This window comes from Bacillus rossius (assembly GCF_032445375.1).
Source record: "Bacillus rossius redtenbacheri isolate Brsri chromosome 4 unlocalized genomic scaffold, Brsri_v3 Brsri_v3_scf4_1, whole genome shotgun sequence".
NCBI lineage: Eukaryota > Metazoa > Arthropoda > Insecta > Phasmatodea > Bacillidae > Bacillus > Bacillus rossius.
In genome coordinates, this window is record NW_026962010.1 from 11,879,362 (window position 1) to 11,900,123 (window position 20,762).

Here is a 20,762-nt window from a genome sequence, read left to right on the forward strand (position 1 = left end):
AGTAATATAATTGATATTAAACAATGTTCACGTTTTGTTGTAATGCAGTCATTGAAGCAGCGAGGCCTACGTTTTCTATTAGTGTTCAGTATTAAGAGACACTTTCGAAAACCTCACCAGGTTAACTCCATTACAGAAAAAGGTGGTTTACCCTTTTTGGAAATCTGGTTTGTATACACTCAATCATTTACTCTACCCCCTTAGGTTTATCACCGCTTGATCGAAGTGTAAGTTGAGTATGGCACATAAGAGCGAGAGAAAACCTAAAGCACTGTAATTATACTACTGCCTAAGTTAATTTCTCTGACAATATGATCAAAAAAAATAATAATAACTAATATTTTGTCAAAATAAAATTAGTCAGCCAATAAAGTTACGTAATGAATAATTATATTTGACAAAAATATCTTAATTAGGTATGTAAATATTGTTTTATATACAACAAAAAATAAATGTATATGCTGTAAACTAGCTTAAAATTCAACTGTTGGGGGACTTAAAGCGATCGCTAGTAAATATTTAGCTCCCAACGTTACAAAATTTATAAGAAAATATTCTGGTTCGGAAACTATGATCGAGTAAAATCGATGTAACAAGAGTCAACGAGTTACCCAACGGGTTATGTCTTCGTAAGCTGAACTCGTAAGGTACAGAAAAATGCTATCAAAACAAGACCACTGACGTTCCATAGACGAGGGAGGCACTCAGATAATGCATACTGCGGTGTCCTAACGAGTGTGATCTAACTGCAGCCACGTTCAACTGCAGCAAACTGTCTTGTCTTACGTCAGCCTGCTGCGTTCGTGTGCGCCGTCGTTTGTGTGTTGTCCAGGAAATCTGTTTAGTTTCATCGTTGGGTGTGTGATGCTGCATTGTCCAAGCTCATTGTTTATTTGTCTTTCTGTTCTTCTTACAAATATATCGTTGTTATCAGCCCTCTGTGTTCGTTTGATCGTTGTATTTAGTTTTCTAATTCCTTCCACGGAATTCTCTGTGCTTTATTTGCGTTCACACATTTGATATCGGCTGATTTAAGCTTTTTCGGTATGCTTCTGTATTAATTTCATATCAATTCTTGTGGTTTCTTTATGACATACAGTGAAAACCATCAATGGCTAAAAATGTTTTGAACCAGTCTTCCACAGTCCAAGAAATAATCAAAGAACGCACAAATATAAAGTATAAATTGTCATTAAGTAAAAAAAAAGCGGTTCCTAAGTGCAACATGGTATTTGAAAGAACCGTTTGACAGGATGAGCTGAAGGGCAGATTAATAATTTGGAGATGCAATTTAGGTATTATTACTGAAGCTACATTCCCAAAGTATTTCGTCTGGCTGTATAAATTATTCAACCCCTCCCTCCTATTCAAAATCTTATTTTACAAACCAAGAAGATTTCGTTATTATTCTCCCCAGCGGAGAAACTAGTTACAGCATTCGAAAACTTACCCGACCTCAAGTTTGTTCATTACCCTCGTGTATACTCCGCACAGGGAGTTCCCGAAGTAATGAACAGTTAATTCAAGTGGAGGAAATTGGTCAGTTGGTTGCCTGCTTCCTGCAAATTAAGTCACTTGGGCAAACATTCTTACGATTAATGTTACTACTCCTTACAAATTTAGATAACGTCTCCATGATAGTAATTTTATTTAAAATATGGTGGTTTTATTAAAAATATTAATAAAATTGTGATTTTTACTCCACGCCTTACTTATTTTAACAACCTAGGAGAATATTATGTAAGTTTATCTCCATTTATAATTTATTTTGACTTAGGTATTTGACATGTAAACTACCAAAACCTAGCAAAAATTTTAACTTGGATACTGATGAAATAATAAATGAAAATAAGGATTTTGTTTGCAAATATTTCAAAACAATATAAGAGTGGTATAGTTTGTATGTCCGGGCACAGGGTTCAGGGTGTGGTTTGTGGTGGTTTCTTCTGCCTTGGAACCTACATCTCCAATGAAGTCACGCGGCCATCTTGGATGGCTGTGACCTTGAATTTTTACTTTGAACTTTGACCTTGACCTTGGTGGCCCTCTTGGATCCGCCATCTTTAAATCAAGCGCCCCACTCACTCTTGATGAAATTTTCGCCACGGACGCCATATTGATTTTATTCTGTTCCACTGGTGGCCACCATCTTGGATACCGTCAACTTTGTTTCTGTTGATTGTTCCTAGAGAGCACCAGCGTCGCTCTGTATAATCACATAAGGTCGTTGTTCCATTACCTACCAGAGCTATTATGGTTCTTATCGGCATATTAAATTTAATTTTTTATGCAAAATACATTGGAAGCGCTGTGATTGGAACCATCACAGCTCTGATCTCTAGGTTAGAAAAACAAACACCTATAACCGCACGGCCATCGAGACATTTACCAGACTGAGAATTAAATAAGGTATATATAAAAATAACATGCATTTTCGGACTTGTATTAGATTTGTGTGAAGCCTAAGAGTTAGTGTGTAAAGTTCTGCAGAACCTCAATATTGTAAAATTAGAAACTTAGACATTAAGTGCTAAGTACACTAACTACATGCATGTCCCACCCATGTAAAACATTGGAATATAATAAAATTATCATTGTAAAAGAGGGGTTAATCACAGATTTGGTGATCAAAGTCAGATCATCCACAAAGTTAAGACGCGGTAGTACAGATTATAGCATTTCAATGTGGGACTGAATGTACGAGCTATAAATCTGTTCCAATAGACAGTCAAGGACTAACAATGATATTAAACTATAGAAATTATTATTTTTTTAAATTTTTGCCCAAAATAGAATTTGAAACCCGCCTTTCGATCAAATTGGAAGGGGGGTCCCGTCCCCGACTCACCCTGGGTAACTATCTAGACAAAAAAAGGTAAAATCTGAAATAGGTATTGCGCTCCAAAAGTTGCACCCGGGTGGTCGAGCTATGAAAGAGGGAATAATGACAAACGTACACAGCAAGACTTTAGCTCATTAAAAACACAACGCAGATTAAGGCTATCGAAAATTTTAATTTTGGCAACATCTTTCATATGATTCATAAAACAAAATATTAAAAAATTATACATGGCGTTTACCTCAACCTACTTGGATATTATACAATGTAAATAAGGAAATATCATAAAAATCAGATAATACTAATACCATAAAAAATACTATATAAAAAAAGTATTAATTATGAAAGTTCAAAAAAAAGTCCTACTGGGAGCCGGATTTATACTCGCGCACGTCCATCAATACTTTCACGTCTTGTTTCTTAGAATCGAACAGCTGTTAACCGTGACCTTCAGAATATGCATTTATATAGTTCAGTCAAATGTGCCATGAAAAATGTCACTTAGCCTGGGCGGGGGGGCTTCACTAAAAATGTTTTAGTTCCGAGGGTAAAAAACGCAGGAAAACCAAATTTTAATTATAAATCTCTTGAGGTAATGACGTGAATTCCTACAAAACTTTTGATGCACTCAACATTAATCAAAGTCAAGCAAAGTAGCTTGACCCATTTTAACATATGGGAGGGTCTAATCAGTAAGCTTCCACTGTAATACGTGCTTCATAAATAGGTTCGACTTGCACAGCTATGCTTCTTTGAAATAATAAATTCTTCATCCACAACCGCTACATCCAAAGCTACGTGTCGCCTCTTTACCTTAGCGTGAATTTCGAATATCTCTCCGCTGAACACGCCTCCCAGTAAGGCAAGGCCCCATCTCAGCAGGCCCCGGCAAGGGCTGGCCGGTGCAGAGTCGAAAAGCCGTTCAGCTTGCCTCGCGACACACGTCCGGTCGCGGCCACTCCAAAACCCATTTTTTTTTTTTTTTTTTTTTTAGTTGTTTGATTGGTTAACGGCTTTCGCCCACAACCAGAACTAAATCATTCCAATCTTTATCATATCGTAGCAATCAAATCTCTTACTGTAAATTAACACTCATGCCTTACCCGGGACTCGAACCCAGAACCCCTCGCACCGTAAGCCGGTGTGCATCCGACTACGCTACGGAGGTCGCCCTCCAAAACCCACAGTACAGCGGCCCACAGTTCACCTCGGCCCCGCCGGCACTCGGGCGCTCAACACGTCATCGGCGAATCGAACTCGCGCTCCCAGTAGCCGGCCATTGATACACAATCGATATATATATATATTGAATAGCAATAAAAATACAGTACAGTAACTAAGATGATACAGAATTTAAAAGAATTCTTTAAAATGGAAAAAAATCGTAAAATCAATAACAGCAATATAAATATATATATATATATATATATATATATACACATATATATATATCATAAATGTGGCCCGGGGGCCACAAATTTAAGACAATTAAAAGTTTCAAACACCTGGATATGTTATCATAGTATTTGTATCATTATCCACCCATAGCATGATACAATTTTTGTAACATTTTTGATGTTTAAACAAAATTTGGTGCTCTTTACAAAAGAATAAAATACGTGTTGTAATATAATATAATTTTTACATAACAATCATAATAAAAATAAAAAATTTAACAATCCTAGGGCTTAATGAGTTCCCCAAATTTAAGAGTGTATGAAGTGTATGAATATCTTAATTAACATTCAAAATATATTGTAATGCAAGTATTAGTCATTTTGATAAGTAATTAAGGCCTCTGGCAACTAGCAGCTTATGTTCTTCAAAAATTCACTTATATATCGCATATTTTCTGCATAATAAGATGTGAAATTCTAATTAGTAATGTTCTGGATATTTACCCAAAAAAGAGAAGCTAAGCTTCTGGATACTTTAAAACATAATTTACATTTCTGCAAGATAAATTTATGTTTTTTTTGAACAGAATTATTGAAATATGTAAACATTTTTACACATCAATAAAGTTTAAAAAATATTCTTACATAAATACAATTTATATAAAGCTAAACTGACCATTGTCAGAAAATTTTATTTCTGTAATTCAGTTTATTTTATTTCAGGGTTGTCAGCCAAAACATCAGTAATGGAATTTCGACACTAATTATGAAATAAATATAATCACATAAAATTATCTTATTTTCATTATTATTAAGTTTCTTAAAATGTATTCAAATAAAGGAGTTTCGTTAAATATTAAACAATGAGCTACAAGATGCCAAATGTTTGCAAAATATAATATAATTTTATTATTTACGCGCGCAAATGACCTACTTTGTGTAGTGGCTTATTTTATGGGGTTAAGGGAAAGGTTTTTTTTCGAAAGATCGGATAATTAGTGATTTTTCTCTTATTTTGGTCTAGGGCCAAGTGTGCAAAATTTTACCAAGCATGAAAAAAAAAACTCTAATTTTTATTATGTGTATAGCAAACAAACAACAATCAAATATATATTATATATTTAGAATCTTTTACTGCGGAGCTTCAAAGTACACCGTGTTTTTGTCTGTCCGTCTGTAGAAGTATCAACATTTATTTTTTTAAGGAGCAGGAAAGAAAAAAAAAGTGTGATTTACATAAATCTCGTGTAAGCAGTGATCTTTCTCTCGGTTCGAAGTTCAAATGTGCAAGGTTTTTACCAAGATCTGCATAAACCTGTTAAGTTGTCTAAAAATGTATCACACAGACCCTTCTTTATACTTGTATTTATAAAGCTTTTAGATAAAATAAAAAAAACTATGAATATCACACATTGATTGGTGAAGATTTGGCGTTTGGAAAGCCAAAAACAGTTGAATTGTAATTTAAGATGTTACTTAATAAAAATAAAACATTATAAATGAGAGAAAAGTTATCGTTTAAAATAAATTTAGGGCCACTGGTTACAGACCCTCAACATACACAAGAGCACTAGGAAGCTCTGAACGCACTCTGGCTCAGGTCTGCATCGAAGAAAGAAGCCTTTAACGCGCATTATTTTCAGTGACGACACGGACACAATCCACTTTAGCTCGCTCTTGCTTGTACAACTTTGGCCATATTCAAGAGTTTGAAAGAGTTTTATTAGCTGAGTTTCACGTACTAAATGACCCCTGCGTGACTTAACTGCTGTAAGTTTCCCCTACAGAAGGCGCGGGCTATAAAACCGTTCTAACGGAAATTTTAAAACAGCAATAAAACTAAAAATATAAGCAATACAAATAGTTGTTTTCGTGTCTTCGAATTTAACCATTTAACTGACTGTACCGGTAACAAACATGTCAGCTGATTAATAAAATACGGTTTTTATATGAGTTTTTATTGGATAACTTTATTGGTTACTCCAGTTTTTAATAAAAATTGGAAATACAACATTAAAAAATATTATTATGGAAGAAAGTGTTGCAAGAGGTATTTATAAATTCCTGCTAACATCCGCTAAAAGAGATTGTGACGTCCGTAATTTCTTTGCATGTTTCCCTCAAAGCACTATGGAATTTCATGAAAAAACTGCGATATTTAATAAATGAAGAATACTTCCTTAATTTTTATCATGACAAAAAGGAAAAAAGAAAGCTAGGGTAGACTGAAATCTTTTTAAAGGTTTAATTAAAATAAATTAAATAAAAAGGTTTTTAAAGACCTACTCTAAATAAAATTTCAATACTTTTCCGCAGCACGTTTAAGTAACAATGTCTTGATCTAAGTGACCTTTCGGAATGTATCCAGTAAAGACAAAAATTGTTTAATTATTTGTGAAGAATTCATGTACTTATGTATGATGCTAGATTTTATATTGATATACTGATGTATTTATGTAAACAATTGGAAGCTTTAATTTCTAAAAATGAACGCTTTACATGTTAAATCACAAAACAATTTTTCTTGATACCACTGCCAACTAAATACTGAATTTCAGTGAGTTAACATGTTCTCTCATTCCGAATTTTACAGACAACGGAAAATTTTTTGGACGTTGTACATAAATTCACAACATGCAAAAAGTATGTATTCTACATCAGAAATAGGAAAAGCATACAATTATATATGTATGTACATAACAGACTAACCTTTATACTGTATAAAAAATATTTGGCCAAAATAATACCTACTATTTTTTGGTAAAGATATTGAATTAAGTGCAGTGTTGGTAACTGTTACATTTCAGTCATTGATTCTTTTAAATATGAAACTACTAGGCCTATTATGTTGGAATTTTAACAGCAGTTGTACAACTGTCTATCTGTTGGCGGGAATGACCGTTTAAATTCGAATAAAATATTTTCTGATTATTTCGAGAGCACTTCTTTTTACTTGAGTATAAGCCATATTTCAGATCACATGTCATTTAAAGCATTTAAAAATAAAAACAATCAATGTATAGGTATAAAATAGAAATTACGAAAATAACTCAAAAATAAAAAAACTAATGTTTTCATGAATTGAAACATAATTTTTTTTAGTTTTAAAAGGGTATGTTATTTACATTTAAAACAACCCCGAATAAATTCGGGTCTTTTCTTTGTGTTATTAAAAATTAAAGATTTTCTTATTTATAAGATTTCATAGCACTTAAAATAAAAAGTTTTTTTTTTTTATTTTGCATTCCTATCTACATTTTGGTACTTTATTGAAAAGCTGATAGTTGCGCTTTTCACACTATGTTTAATGACTTGTAAAGTTATGACGAAAGCATTTCTGACGCTTCATTGTTCAACTGTGTTCGAAGGGCCCATAGGTCAAATAAGGCCTTAGACCCAGATAAGAGCGCGCAGTGGCTAATTTACGAGGCACGTCTACAGTAGCAGCAGACATGTAAAACGTGCGCTTGACGAATCAGCATCAAGATTTTATAGGTATCTAAAAAGAGGCGATTGGGAAACGGACTATATATTTTTTTAACCAAATAAACACAACGTAACAGAACATTACAAGTTCATTAAAACACGTTATTTCATATTATGTTAGCAATTCAACTCAAAATAGTCGTAAATCTCCCAAAACGAAAAACAGTGTCACAAAAAATATTTATTCATATTGGGCTTGAGATCAGCCTCAACGTTTTTCTATAATGTGACGTATCTTTATCTTGGCACGGAATTAGTATCATGAAGAAAGATAAACTCGCTCTTTACCATCACTCACTCCACGGAAAAATTTCATCGAGTGTGAAATATCGGAAACCATGGAACGACTCCATTTCACTCCACTTTCGGTGAAGCCAGTCACCGAACAAATCTGTTTTGTTCAATTTTCAGTGACGTAGCCATGCGCCCACGTGAAAATTGATTCTTTTTTTAAAGTTTGCCGGACAATGGATATTAATTAACATATGCTCATCGACACTTTTTAACAGCATTATTTGCATTATTCCGGCGCAACTTGTGTCATTATTGGCTCCCTTATTGTGCCTGTAGACGGTTTTCGTAACTATTTAACAGTAGATGTTTTGTAAATGATTAAAATACGGTTTTTTAAAATTATTTGCCACAATATAAACACTTGAAAAACTGCAAGTACAGTTGTGAGTGTTAAATTATTCACTCCCCTGATGCTTAAAACTAATGGTTAATTAAAAAAATTAGCCTGCTGTATTTCCCATATTTATCACAATCATATAAGTACTGCATAGACGGTAAATGTTATAAATATATACATTTACAAAATAGTTACCCAAGAAAACTTGGCGAACGTAGGTAAATAAAAGATAAACTGAATACCGAACATCGTTGATGATGGGAATCATATGATTATTAGTATTAAATAATAATAATATAAATAGGACTGAGCAATGCTTGGCTAACAGGAGAAGACACAAAAATATAAGCCTTAAATATGGGCTGCTTTTTGATAAAAATCATGGCAGACAGTTATGTACGAAATTCTATATAAAATTAAGGAAGAACTGATTAATAATCATACGGTTCGGATTCATCCATTGTAGCCATAAACTGTAAAATAATGTGCGTACTATCAGTAGCACAAACAACTATTGTTATAGTTTTATTTCAAACAAAATATATATATTTTTCTTAATTTGTACATTCTTACGAACAATCATTTGGTATATTGTAGAATTTTCATCAAAGTACAGTGTAGACTGTTTTCTTTAAGCAGATGTTATTAGATGTAACTTCCGTTTTGTGACTTTGCAAATCGTCAATTTATTTTCCATTATCAGACTGGAAATATTTTTAATGTGTAATATTGTAGAAATCTCTTAAAATTTCGGAATTTTCTCCTAAGTGCGCTTAAACTTACCACACTGTTAATTCTATGTATATCTATTGTAATTAATGAGGAGGCAATCTTAAGATACAAAAAAAAAAAATACAAATATATCCAGGAAATGTTTTCTTTTATTCATCAGTTTTAAAACAAGTTCAAGAAAATTTTATATTTTTTATCCATTATTAAAATTATTATTTAATATATAATACATAAAATAATTTTCTGCATTGCGTTAAACATAGTTTAAATTTCTTAAATTTTCGGTATTAAAAGTGATTTTTAAGACTGTAAATAATATCTATAATGTTATAATAAAAGTTCAGTAAATTTATTTACGTAGAGATAAAATTTAATATTTCATTTGTTACATAGGAGTTAATTCTTAATTTATTGTGCGTAGTAGAATAAAAACTAGTGGCATTTGGTTTAAGTTCAACAACTACTGAAAAACTGGAACCCAATTGTTTATCATAATTAAAATTCCGTTTCAACATATAAAAAAAATTGTATTGAGTAGTTTTCAACAGTTTAAAAAACACTATTTTCTATTAAAACTAGGCCCGACTATAAAAAAAGTCATGCACATTTTTGTGACAGTTAAAATGCAATGAAAAATTTGCCAAAACGGTTATATACCCCTACTAGCCCTACTTATATTATAAATGTAAAAGTGAGCTTGTATGTTTGTCCTTCTTTCACGCAGCAACGGAGCAACGTATCAACATTCCCCCCCCCCCCCATATATACAGGATAATTATAAAGTCCGTGAAACATTTAAAAAAATCGGTACAGTGAAATGGCTAAGAATTATGTAACAAATTATATACCACTTGAAAGAAAAACTCTCAAAGTTTATTTTTCAATAGTTATAAATGTTCTATGTATCCACCTTGCGTCACACGACACACATCTAATCGATAATCCAATTTTGCCTATACCCGACCCAGAATATCAGGAGTGATGGTAAGAGCAGCTGCTACGATGCGGTGTCTCAATTCGTCAAGGTTCTGTGGTAGAGGTGGAACATAAACACTATCCTTCATGTATCCCTACAAGAAAAAATCGCAAGGTGTCAAGTCCGGTGATCGTGGTGGCCACGGGAGTAGTAGGTACTTGGTCAACGGCCGCCTCACGGCCCATCCAGCGATGTGGCAACGTCTCATTCAGATAATCTCGTACCACATTGTGGTAATGAGATGGAGCACCATCATTTTGGAAGATGAAGTCCCTGCTATCAGCTTCAAGTTGTGGCATAAGCCACAATTGCAGCATGTCGAGGTAGGTTATATCAGTAACAGTTCTCTCAGTGAAGAAGGGGCCATAAACTGTTTTGTTTGACATGACACAGAACACGTTAACTTTTGGCGAATCTCGGACGTGTTCGAGAGTTGCATGTGGATTCTCTGTCCCCCATATGCGTGTGTTGTGTCGGTTGACTCTTCCTGAGAGATGAAAAGTGGCTTCGTCACTGAACATTAAATTGCTTGCATAGTCATCGTCTTCAAGACGGTTCTACATGGCAATGCAGAACTGCAGTCGGAGCAATTTGTCATCGTGGCTGATGGCTTGCAGAAGCTGCAATTTGTACGGCTTCACTCTTAATCGCTTACGAAGAATTTTCCACACTGTTGGCTGAGGGATGTTCAATTCTGCACTAGCCCGATAAGTTGACTTCTTGGGACTCCGCACCATCACGTCCCGTACACAATCCACTGTCTGTTGTGACACGCCTGGCCGACCCGACCGTTTTGCGTCTTCCTCTAATTTCTTGTACCACTTCATTATGCTATTGTAAACTGCTGGTGTTTTGTTAAACTTGCCACGGAAAGCTCTTTGGACACTCACTACCGATTCGCTACGGGCGTATTCAAGCACACAAAAGGCTTTCTCTGCCTGGTTCACAGCCATTTTCAGCAACTACATGCACTAGCGCCCCTGTCAGTTGTTTTTTAAAATAGCTTTTTGGCGCTACATTCAAAAAACCTTTGAGAGTTGTTCTTTCACGCTGTATATAATTTGTTACATAATTCTTAGCCATTTCGCTGTACCGATTTTATGACAGACCGGTTTTCACGGACTTTATAATTTCCCTGTGTGTGTGTGTGTGTGTATACACTCTTCGGCCCATAAACTATATATATATATAGTTTATGGGCCGAAGAGTGACAGACATTATATAATTGTGAAATTCCATCCTAAAGGAAGTGAAAAAAGAGTAAATTCAGTATCATAACATTCAATCATAGGTGGTAGGTCATAGACACACAAATAGTGAGTGTGTCATTTCTCTATGTCCGCCACACGTTCATAATAGTTTATCTTTCAAATTATGACTAGTCGCCGTAGCAGTTGCTAAGAAATGTGACACCTTGTCCTGAACAGCGTGCAGGTAAAAGTTCTCCAAACAACAGCGCGCGGTGGCATGCAAATGTTGACGCCCGGTGCGTCCATCCTTCACGACAACCCGTGACCGATGCCCGGTGCTCCAGATGTGATTGATCGCACAGCCTCCCACGCCGGGGGATTCCCTCTGCACCGACTCCCGAACTCCTTTATTTCTCGTCGGGATTCGCCGCTCCCGAGGGCGAGTCGGGATCCGGAACCTCCGGTCTACCCGCCGAGGTGACAATGAGCGATGGAGCTTTTTGGACCCGCGGGGAGGAGGGAATTAACGGCGCTCGGGCCCGCGTGGACTGGAGAGGCTTGGCGGAGTCACCCTTGTTCGCTGGTCTTGTCCGACGCTGGTCCCCTCTTGCTCTGGCGCCTGTGGTGACAGGTACAACTGCCAGACTGGGATCCACACGTAACTTAGAAAACACACAACTTAGAACAGTCGTAACTTCGAATTATGAAAAAAATTGGTTGTCTGTAAAGTCGGTTTACGGACGATAGTTAAACGTGACAACGTCATGACAAAACATTGATGAAATGATTGCATACTTTTGTGAATAAAATTGAATCATTTTTATTGAATTATAACTATTGTGTATGGATACAAAGAAGGAGTGAAATGAAGTCTACAATTTTATTGATAAATTTACTTTTATTTGCACTCATTAATTCAAATATGTTTATTACTTTAACGGAAAAGTAGGAAACGAATAGGAGTGTTTCAAGTTTAATGTGCCTCGAAAAAGTCAAATCGATGTTTGTTCCAATCGAGTGGAAGAGAGATAAATGCGGCGCAAGCGTACAATGAGCGTAACGGGACACAGCGTAACGGGACACTTTTTCGTGCGTGCAGCCGGTGTTAATCGATTTATTAGACGGTGACACGTCAAAAAAACCCTCATGTCATAAGTTAGAACAATCATAACGTAGAATAACCATTACTTAGAAAAAAACATAACTTAGAAAATGTTATCGTTTGTGTTTCTAAAATATGTATTTATTAGTTGTATGTTTTAAGTTACTACAGAAACCCTGTCAAACAGATTAGAAACCACACTTAAATGTTACACTTTAAGTTTACTAAGAACACTGGTTACAAATCTATCCAGGTATCTTCGTAAATTTACAAATGTCTCCTTAGAGTCATGGGTACCTAGATTACTTACTTTGAACACGAACTCACAAGAACTTAATAACAAAAAAAACAACATGAAAAACGTTTTAAGTCTGCAGCAGACACACTCCTTCTTAAAGACCCGGACTAAAATTCAAAGTACTGGTTTCTTACTGTAGAACCTTCCTTTCTTCGCAGTGGGCCGATGTGATTCGACAACTCTATTGCTGGCTGGTGGAGGGAAGTGTGTGAACAATATTGTGAACTTGCCATCAAAGCAATGTTAAAGTGTACAGGTTTTCAGTCTGCCTTGCGTTCAAAAGAATCCGCGAAATGACTGTTTCTCTATGCCTTTTCTTTCAAATTGCATTTGAACACAACGGAACGCAGAACTCTCAGAAGTAATAATCCTAAGAAGATCCAGTTAACAAGAACAGCGAAGAACCATTTGTTTATTCGATACATACGAGCTGTAATAAAAAATCTGTGAATGAATTTTTAAAAAAGAAAATATTTGAGATACATATGTTTGAATTAATAAACCCGGTAGCCTGATCCGTTTATATAGTCAGTATCAAATTTGAAACAGTCGGGACTAGTCATTCTGCTTCCAGAGCCGAAAGAGTGAGGTCGTATTTACCATGTCTGTCGATCATTATGGATAGAGACCTGAAATTTTCGTGGATTTGACTAGCATCAGAGTATAATTCAAAGTCATAATTTTTCTATGTTTGCTTTTCCATTGGTCTATTTACTAGCGAGAACATGTTTACCCTTGTTAATTGGCACTACCTTATTCGCTAACATTTATCCTAGCTGGGTATCATTGGCTCACGGTCGTAGAGGGGCGTGACCAGATAACTTCGGTCCAATCACGAACACAGAGCGAGATTGTAAAGGTTTGCATTCTAACTTGCGGCTAAATGAATGCGAAAAATTTTCTGTATCTCATATCATGCTTCCTGAACAACGCGTTAACATTTGTTTTTCTTGCGAAACGTAGACAAGAAAAATGTGTAGTGCTAAAAGGTGAGAGTTTTGTTATCATGCCCGACATTGAGAGGGCCATGACTGAGCCACTGAAGACCATTCCGATAAAGCTTCCAGAAATGCTCCCAATCGTGGAATCAACTTTGAGATAAGTGTGCATCGCTAGTCAACGAGAGTATTTTAAAGGAGATTTGATGTTAGCCTATTACTTTGCTAGCAATAGAATTATTAATCATATTTTTTGATCACACCTCATATTTTTCGTTTCAAACTTCTATTAACAGTGTATAATTTTTAAAAGTTTAGCAATGGGCGGAAACCAGATTTAAAAAAAAATCTTTTCATCAATTTCCCTGCTCCACCTTGTAATACACACATGTCTTATTTCAAAGGCGAAAGCCACCTGTTCTTAATTTACACGCATTCTCTTTAGACAATTAGTAGTGTTAAAGTATTTACTGCTCCCCGTGGAGCGAGACTGTGTAGTGGTTGAGCGCGGCACTAGCATTCTGGAGGACCTGGGTTCGAATGCCTGCTCAGCCGTCCTGAGGTCGCTCTTCCCCGGTTTACCAAAATAACTCCAGGTTAATGCTGGGATAGTTCCTTACTATAGGTGATGCCTAGAGACTTGCAAATTCGCGGTTCCGATGGCCTTCAGGATAGACTGCACATACCCCTGTACACTTGGGCAAATAACGCAAGTTCATTGGCTGCCGACTTGTAAGTCGTCACGCTGGTTTGTCTGTGATTCGATCCTTCTTTGGTTGAGGGTTTATAACTGGAGATTCGTCCAGATGAACAGTAAGCCAATAGAAAAATTATCTAAGAGGTTTATGTGTCTGAATTCTAGCCTATCACCGAATGATTCCGCGAATTTTGCAGGTCTCTAGTGATGCCCTATTTTCACCCTCTCCTCCAAACCGATATCACCCTTTCTCTATCGTTAATTGTCATCTCTAATTGTGTTGACGAGGTGCAAACCCCCAGTTCAAATTACTACATCTCCGCACAATAATTATGTTAAACAGGGAGTATGAAGCAGCGCACGCCATTCAATTATTTTTTTTTTCGGTGCGGCCCACAGTTGGCGCTCGTGCTGCAGCGAAGTTAGCGAGCGCGGACATTTCCATGGCGTTTGAGAAAATAAGAGAGAGAAAGAGAAAAAGAATACAGTTGTTTACCGTTCGTTTCGCTGATAGTAGTCCTGAACAGCGCGATGCATACCCACATGGATTTTCTAATACGTTTTAAATACGTTGTGAAATAATAATGTATAAAATATAATAATGATGTATAATATATAATATAAATTCAATAATTTTAAGTGTTTTATGAAAATACATGTTGTGTTAATACATAGTTTGTGATACAAGGATAGATGTTACAAATTACTGAAAGACTCGCTCACATTTTTTTTGTTAAGTTTACAAACGTGCCTATTTTTATTCATAAAACCAGTTTCCATGTATTGGGAGAAATAAATGTAGTTAGAGAACTACGGGTATAGAGAAAATTACTGGCTATTCTAATGAGTAATAAACAATGCAGACATGGAGAACATAAGCAAATATAAATCTGATATTTTTACTGACGTATTATTTATATTATGTGGTTAGGTTTAATTGCAGATATTCAAAGTAATACATGTTTGCCTATCACTATTCGTAATCCTTCAATGAAAAGCAGAGTCATTGAAACTTTTATTATTGCAGCATCTTATTTCTTACCAAATATTATGGCTTACTGGATTTGCATTAATAATAATAATATTAAAATTCTTTTGATTTAAGTTTTAATTTTGTATGGATTTTTGTAAGAGATTTATTTATACATAGAATGCATTAAAACGTTAAGTAAAGTTTATAGTTTACAAGTAGTAGGGTGCATAAGTTAGGTAAAAATCTGTTCGAACTGTTGAAGAAGCCATAAGGCTTTACGCAAGGGACCCTACGCCAGTCGCCTTACACAGAGGTCTTTACCCTAGTCGCTTTGCACAGAGGACCGTACGCTATTCGTTTTAACCCAGGGGACCCTACGCTAGTTATCGAATTCTACAGTAAAATTTTCATAAAGTTCCACTATTTCAAAAAAAAATTGGCTATAGAGTCGCGAGGTTATAGGGTGTTACTATTTCCCCAAACCAGACGTCATGGTCCTAAAAATAGGTTTCTTTCAAGCCACTAGTGTGCTCATTAAGCCGTTGTATCACAGAGGCCTTTGAACTCGAGGACAAATCTTGTTATGATAAGAGACCTGGAAATTCGGCGGACTCATTTGATGTCAGGCTCAAATACATAGTCATGTGCATTATGTACCTAAATATAATTCGGGTCTGTGTCTCTTAATCTTGACGAGTGAAATATTTTCCGTTGGTTCGAAACCAACCCTCTACAATGGCGACATTAAAAAAATATTTATAAAACGTTTTTATAAAATGCATCATCAACAAGATGGTGACCGACGGCAGATAACGCAAAACCAAGATTGCCACCAAAATACAAGAGTGTAGTTTGTAATTTGGTGCAAAGTTCCACCTTGTAGTTTTGCAACTGTTGTCGTTGGAAACTGAGTTTCCGAGGATTTTCCTTGTAAAATTAAACATTTTTAAGTGAGTATTTGTGATTTTAATTAAAGTAAATTAAAGTTCTGTGCTTGTACTAGATGCAGCTATAAAGGCAGAATTTATTTTGGAAAATAATATTTTTAATCGAAAATTTTTAATTAGTAGTGTAGAACTTCCAACATGGAATTTCTGGGACAATTAGCAGGCAGCACACAATGGAGAAGCGGATGGGTAGTCCACCATAATGTGTCCGGGATGCGCCGTGAGAAGCAAGACACATGGTCGACTTCGATAGGATGCGCTCAGCACGCCAAAGGTTCACACACACACACACAAACACACACACACTCACTCACCTACACACACCTTCCCCTTCCCTCTGCCTCTGTCATTATTGCTTTGTAGGGTCCCTCAGGCTCTTTGTACCTACCTATCTACGAGCTTATCGTGGCTTGAAGCTTTGACCATCTGTAACGTGAAAGAAATCTGAATACCATTGGTCCTCAATGTAAGATTAAATATCTTTTTGATGTTGCTGCCTTTTGAAAAAAAAAAAAAAAACTGATTTCAAGAGGAGAACCTTAATAAAGTAACTTCTTGTAAAACCCCAATCCCCCGTGAAATTATTATTTAAAAAAGAAATTGATTCGGATATTTCTATCGTTCAGGCTGTTTATAGAACAGTCATTTAAATAGTAAAAGCGTGTATCTAATTTTTTGATATACTACACAGTTATAAATTTAATTCACATTTTAAAATGCGTTTAATATTACATTAAGGGCGTGTATTTGTCTACAGTGTTAATACTGAAAAAAAAAATTCTCTAAGTTTACAAAAGATTCCTTATAAAATCAGTTGCCAGGAAATAATTTGTAAGACAAAATGAAGATATTGTAACTTTGTATAACACATGGCCATGGCTATTATTGCACGTATGGAATACGTTTTTTGTAGAGAGTACTGAGTATTTCTTACGAAAATTGACGCCTAATTTTATACGTTAACTGAAGTTTAATTCAAGGATAGGTTTTTTATACCAAAGAAAATACTTTATTTTGTTTTATTATTAGAGAGCGGAAAAATTCGCGGATTCATTTCGTGATAGTCTAGAATCCAAAAAACGTTTGCCTTTATACTGCATCAGTGATTGGGCCACAGTTTATCTGAATGATACTCGGCCAATGTAGAACCTTTAACAAAAGAAGTATCGAATCACTAGCGTCCCAGTTAACAGGTGTCACGAGTCAGTAGCCAATGAGCAAATGTAATTTTCCCGCGTGCATAGAGGATCATGGAGTCTACCCTACAGGTCATTGAAATCGCGAATTTTTCCGGTCTCTATTTATTATGCTTATTATTGTACGCAGCTGATACTGTAAGGCCTCAGACCCCTGGTTGGCGACTTCCCGTCGGACGCTGGCGAGTGACGCAAGTGGCCGCACTTGCTAGACGTGACCTGTGCTTGCTTCTCGCGCATGCTGAGCCCTCGCCTGAAATTGAATTTTCGTGTTGCAAAAACCAATTTTTAACATTTATATAACAGTAGCGACCCGCCCCGGCTTCGCACCGGTGCAACGCTGATACAAAATATACTACAGAATGTCTTTATATACAACGTTCACAGCTTTTTTGTCGTTAGGCAATACAAACATGTTTTCTTTAGAGGTTTCTCTTGAAAGAGCGACATATAACACTGAACGCTCAAATCTAAGCCCGCAATGTTTGAAAGTTTGACCCGGCAATTTATTAATGGTCATTGCAAAATATATTTTTACCAGAAATTGTTGGCGTTTAAATTGTAACGGTAAATCCGATGGTATCAGAGAAATTCGGGGAATCAATACATCTTCTCTGGTACCATATCCGGTGAGTATTGTGCACTCTATTATGAAAGTTTTTAGTAATTTTACCTGCAAACGCGTGCCATTGCAAAGTTTACGTGGATTCAGGTATATTAATAAAATAACAGAACATTCTACTTTCAACACCATTATATGAGGAGGGAGTCCAGACGGGTTCAAAGAATTAAGAAATTCTGTAGGAAAATGAACAGCTTCTTCCAAATCGAGAACAGTATCGACCGAGTAGTATATTTGCGTCGGTACAATTTAAATATGTAATAGGCCTATCTGTAATATTCATATAAATTATATGCTGTAAAGGGCCATATTGATCTATATTAAATGCATAATGTATTCAAAGTACTTATTTACTTGGATAAGGATTAATGCTGTATTGCTTAAAAACGCTTCGTAAATAAGCCATTATTTCTCGTAAAAATCAAAGGATAAAAAATGGTTATTGTGGGTTATCCCTAAGAGATAGACATACAGCATCGTGGACTTTTTTGTAGACCTTTTTTGAGGTGTACAATACTGTAGTACATTATTTTGATCTATCTCGTAGGGTTCAGCCAGCGTTTGCAATGTAAGCGCAAAAATATGTGTTTTATTACATCACATTTGAAACCTCTAAAATTAGCAGTGTTTCTCTACTATATTATACATGTATTATAAATATAAACCTTCCTCTTGAATCACTCTATTTCTAGAAAAACCCGCATAAAAAACCGTTTCGTAGTTTTAAAGATCTAAGCATACATAGGGACAGACAGACAGCGGGAAGCGACTTTGTTTATACTATGTATTGATATAACATTGGTGCACTTTAGACCATTGTTATAAGTGTATTTTATGCAAATTCTCTGTTATATTTTCTTAAACAAATAAATAAAACAACAAATCGCCAATGGTACCACAAAAGCATTAAACCTTTTGACAGCTGACAACTAACTAAACACCCAATATGGCTAACAATGTAGAGATACGTTTCAGACATAGGTATTTACCAGCACAACACCAAAAAAAATTGCGTGAATCGCTCTAATAAAACCAGTGAAATTACAAATTTCCCGTTAAATTTGAACACATCTCGTATATTAGTTCATTTACAAAATTCTGTAAAAATTGTTTCTGGACCTGCATGTTAAATCGACTATATAACATTTTTTGAGAATAAAATTTGCATGGGTTCAATTTGGTGGTTATTATTAGGTCTTAATATGTATTATTAGTACTTCTAAGACCAATTTTAAGTAGTTAAGGAATTTTTTTTAGAGTTGATTAGTTGGTTGATAAATAAAAATTTTGCAATAAATCATATGACAAAGTTCCAATACTCTGTTTCGATGGCAGCATACTAATGTAAATATTTCATTATGGTCATTGTTCGAAAGGTAGTCATTTTAGTAGTCGGCCGAAAGCCATAAGAACGTACGAGATCTTGTTTGATGAAATTAATTGGCTAGCATTTGCGAGGTCAATTACGAACGCGTAATCATGCCTAATTCACAAAGCAGGTCGCAATATAGTCCCTACTGGCGCGGTACTACCCGACGCGCCAGCCAGGGCTGGCCGCGAACCTATTAGCGAATGGCCGGCTACCAATTTGGGCGAGCTGTTTCTGGTTGGTTACCTTACAGGAACGCGGTGGCGCGCGCTTCGACGGCCCATGTCATCGGCCTCAGTTTCACTAGCACCCGCGCTCGTCTGCGGAGCTTCCGTCTTCACCTCCGGGCCTCGCAGACGGGGCATATCAACCTGTTCTATAGTTAGAGACCGGAAAAATTCGTGGGTTCAATGTTCTTTAGGATAGACTCCAATATCCTTTACACGCTCGGGCAAATGCCAACTGTTCATTGGCTGCTGACTTGTGAATCGTCACGACTGGGTGGCCTGTGATTCGACACTCTATGAGTGAGGGTCTTTAATTGGCCATTCAGTCCTTCAGATTAACAGTGGACCAATGGCAGAAGCAGCACTAAGGTATAATTAGTTTGAATTTTAGCATAGCACGTAATGAACCCGCGAATTTTTCAGGTGTCTATTTATAGTTTGAATCAGTGTGGACACCACTTTCCCTCGACCGTCACCACGAGACAAATCGGTCCTCTTGAATCATTAATTGGACAATTATAATTATCTTAGTGTCTTCATTTATATTAATGGAATATACTTTTACGTAAACTTCACTTCTCTGCGTTCTGAAGGTAAAATAATAAAAATAAACAGATTTAGTTTTGTACTAAATAAAACTTAGAGCTACACAAAAAGATTTTTTATTTTCGAATGGTTCGAAAATTTACAATATCCCTATCCCGCTTCATAACAAATGTGTGACTACTTCACTGATGTCACAAAATAAGAATTTATAACGTTTGCATAAATAACAGAAAATATTTTAAGAACTATTCCAGTGCAAACATCCACTGCAATAATTGTGAAATAAGTTCTTATTTTATGTTATGCATTGCATTATTTTATTACTTCACACAAAAATATATAAATACATGTAATATTCAGGTTATGGTATTAATATATATATTTTACAATCAAACAGATTTATGATTCATTTTTAAGTGGTATAGTAAGGTAGACCGTTAAGGTGAATATTAATGAGAAAAAGTGAAAAAATTAAGAAACAATTAGCAATAAATATTCTACAGTGTTCAGCGCTAATGCTGCCCCAAAGTGCTTTGGGGATGGTCAGACTGGTTTTTGGTGCTCGTGTTCCCCTTTCCATGCTCCTCCTCTCTCCC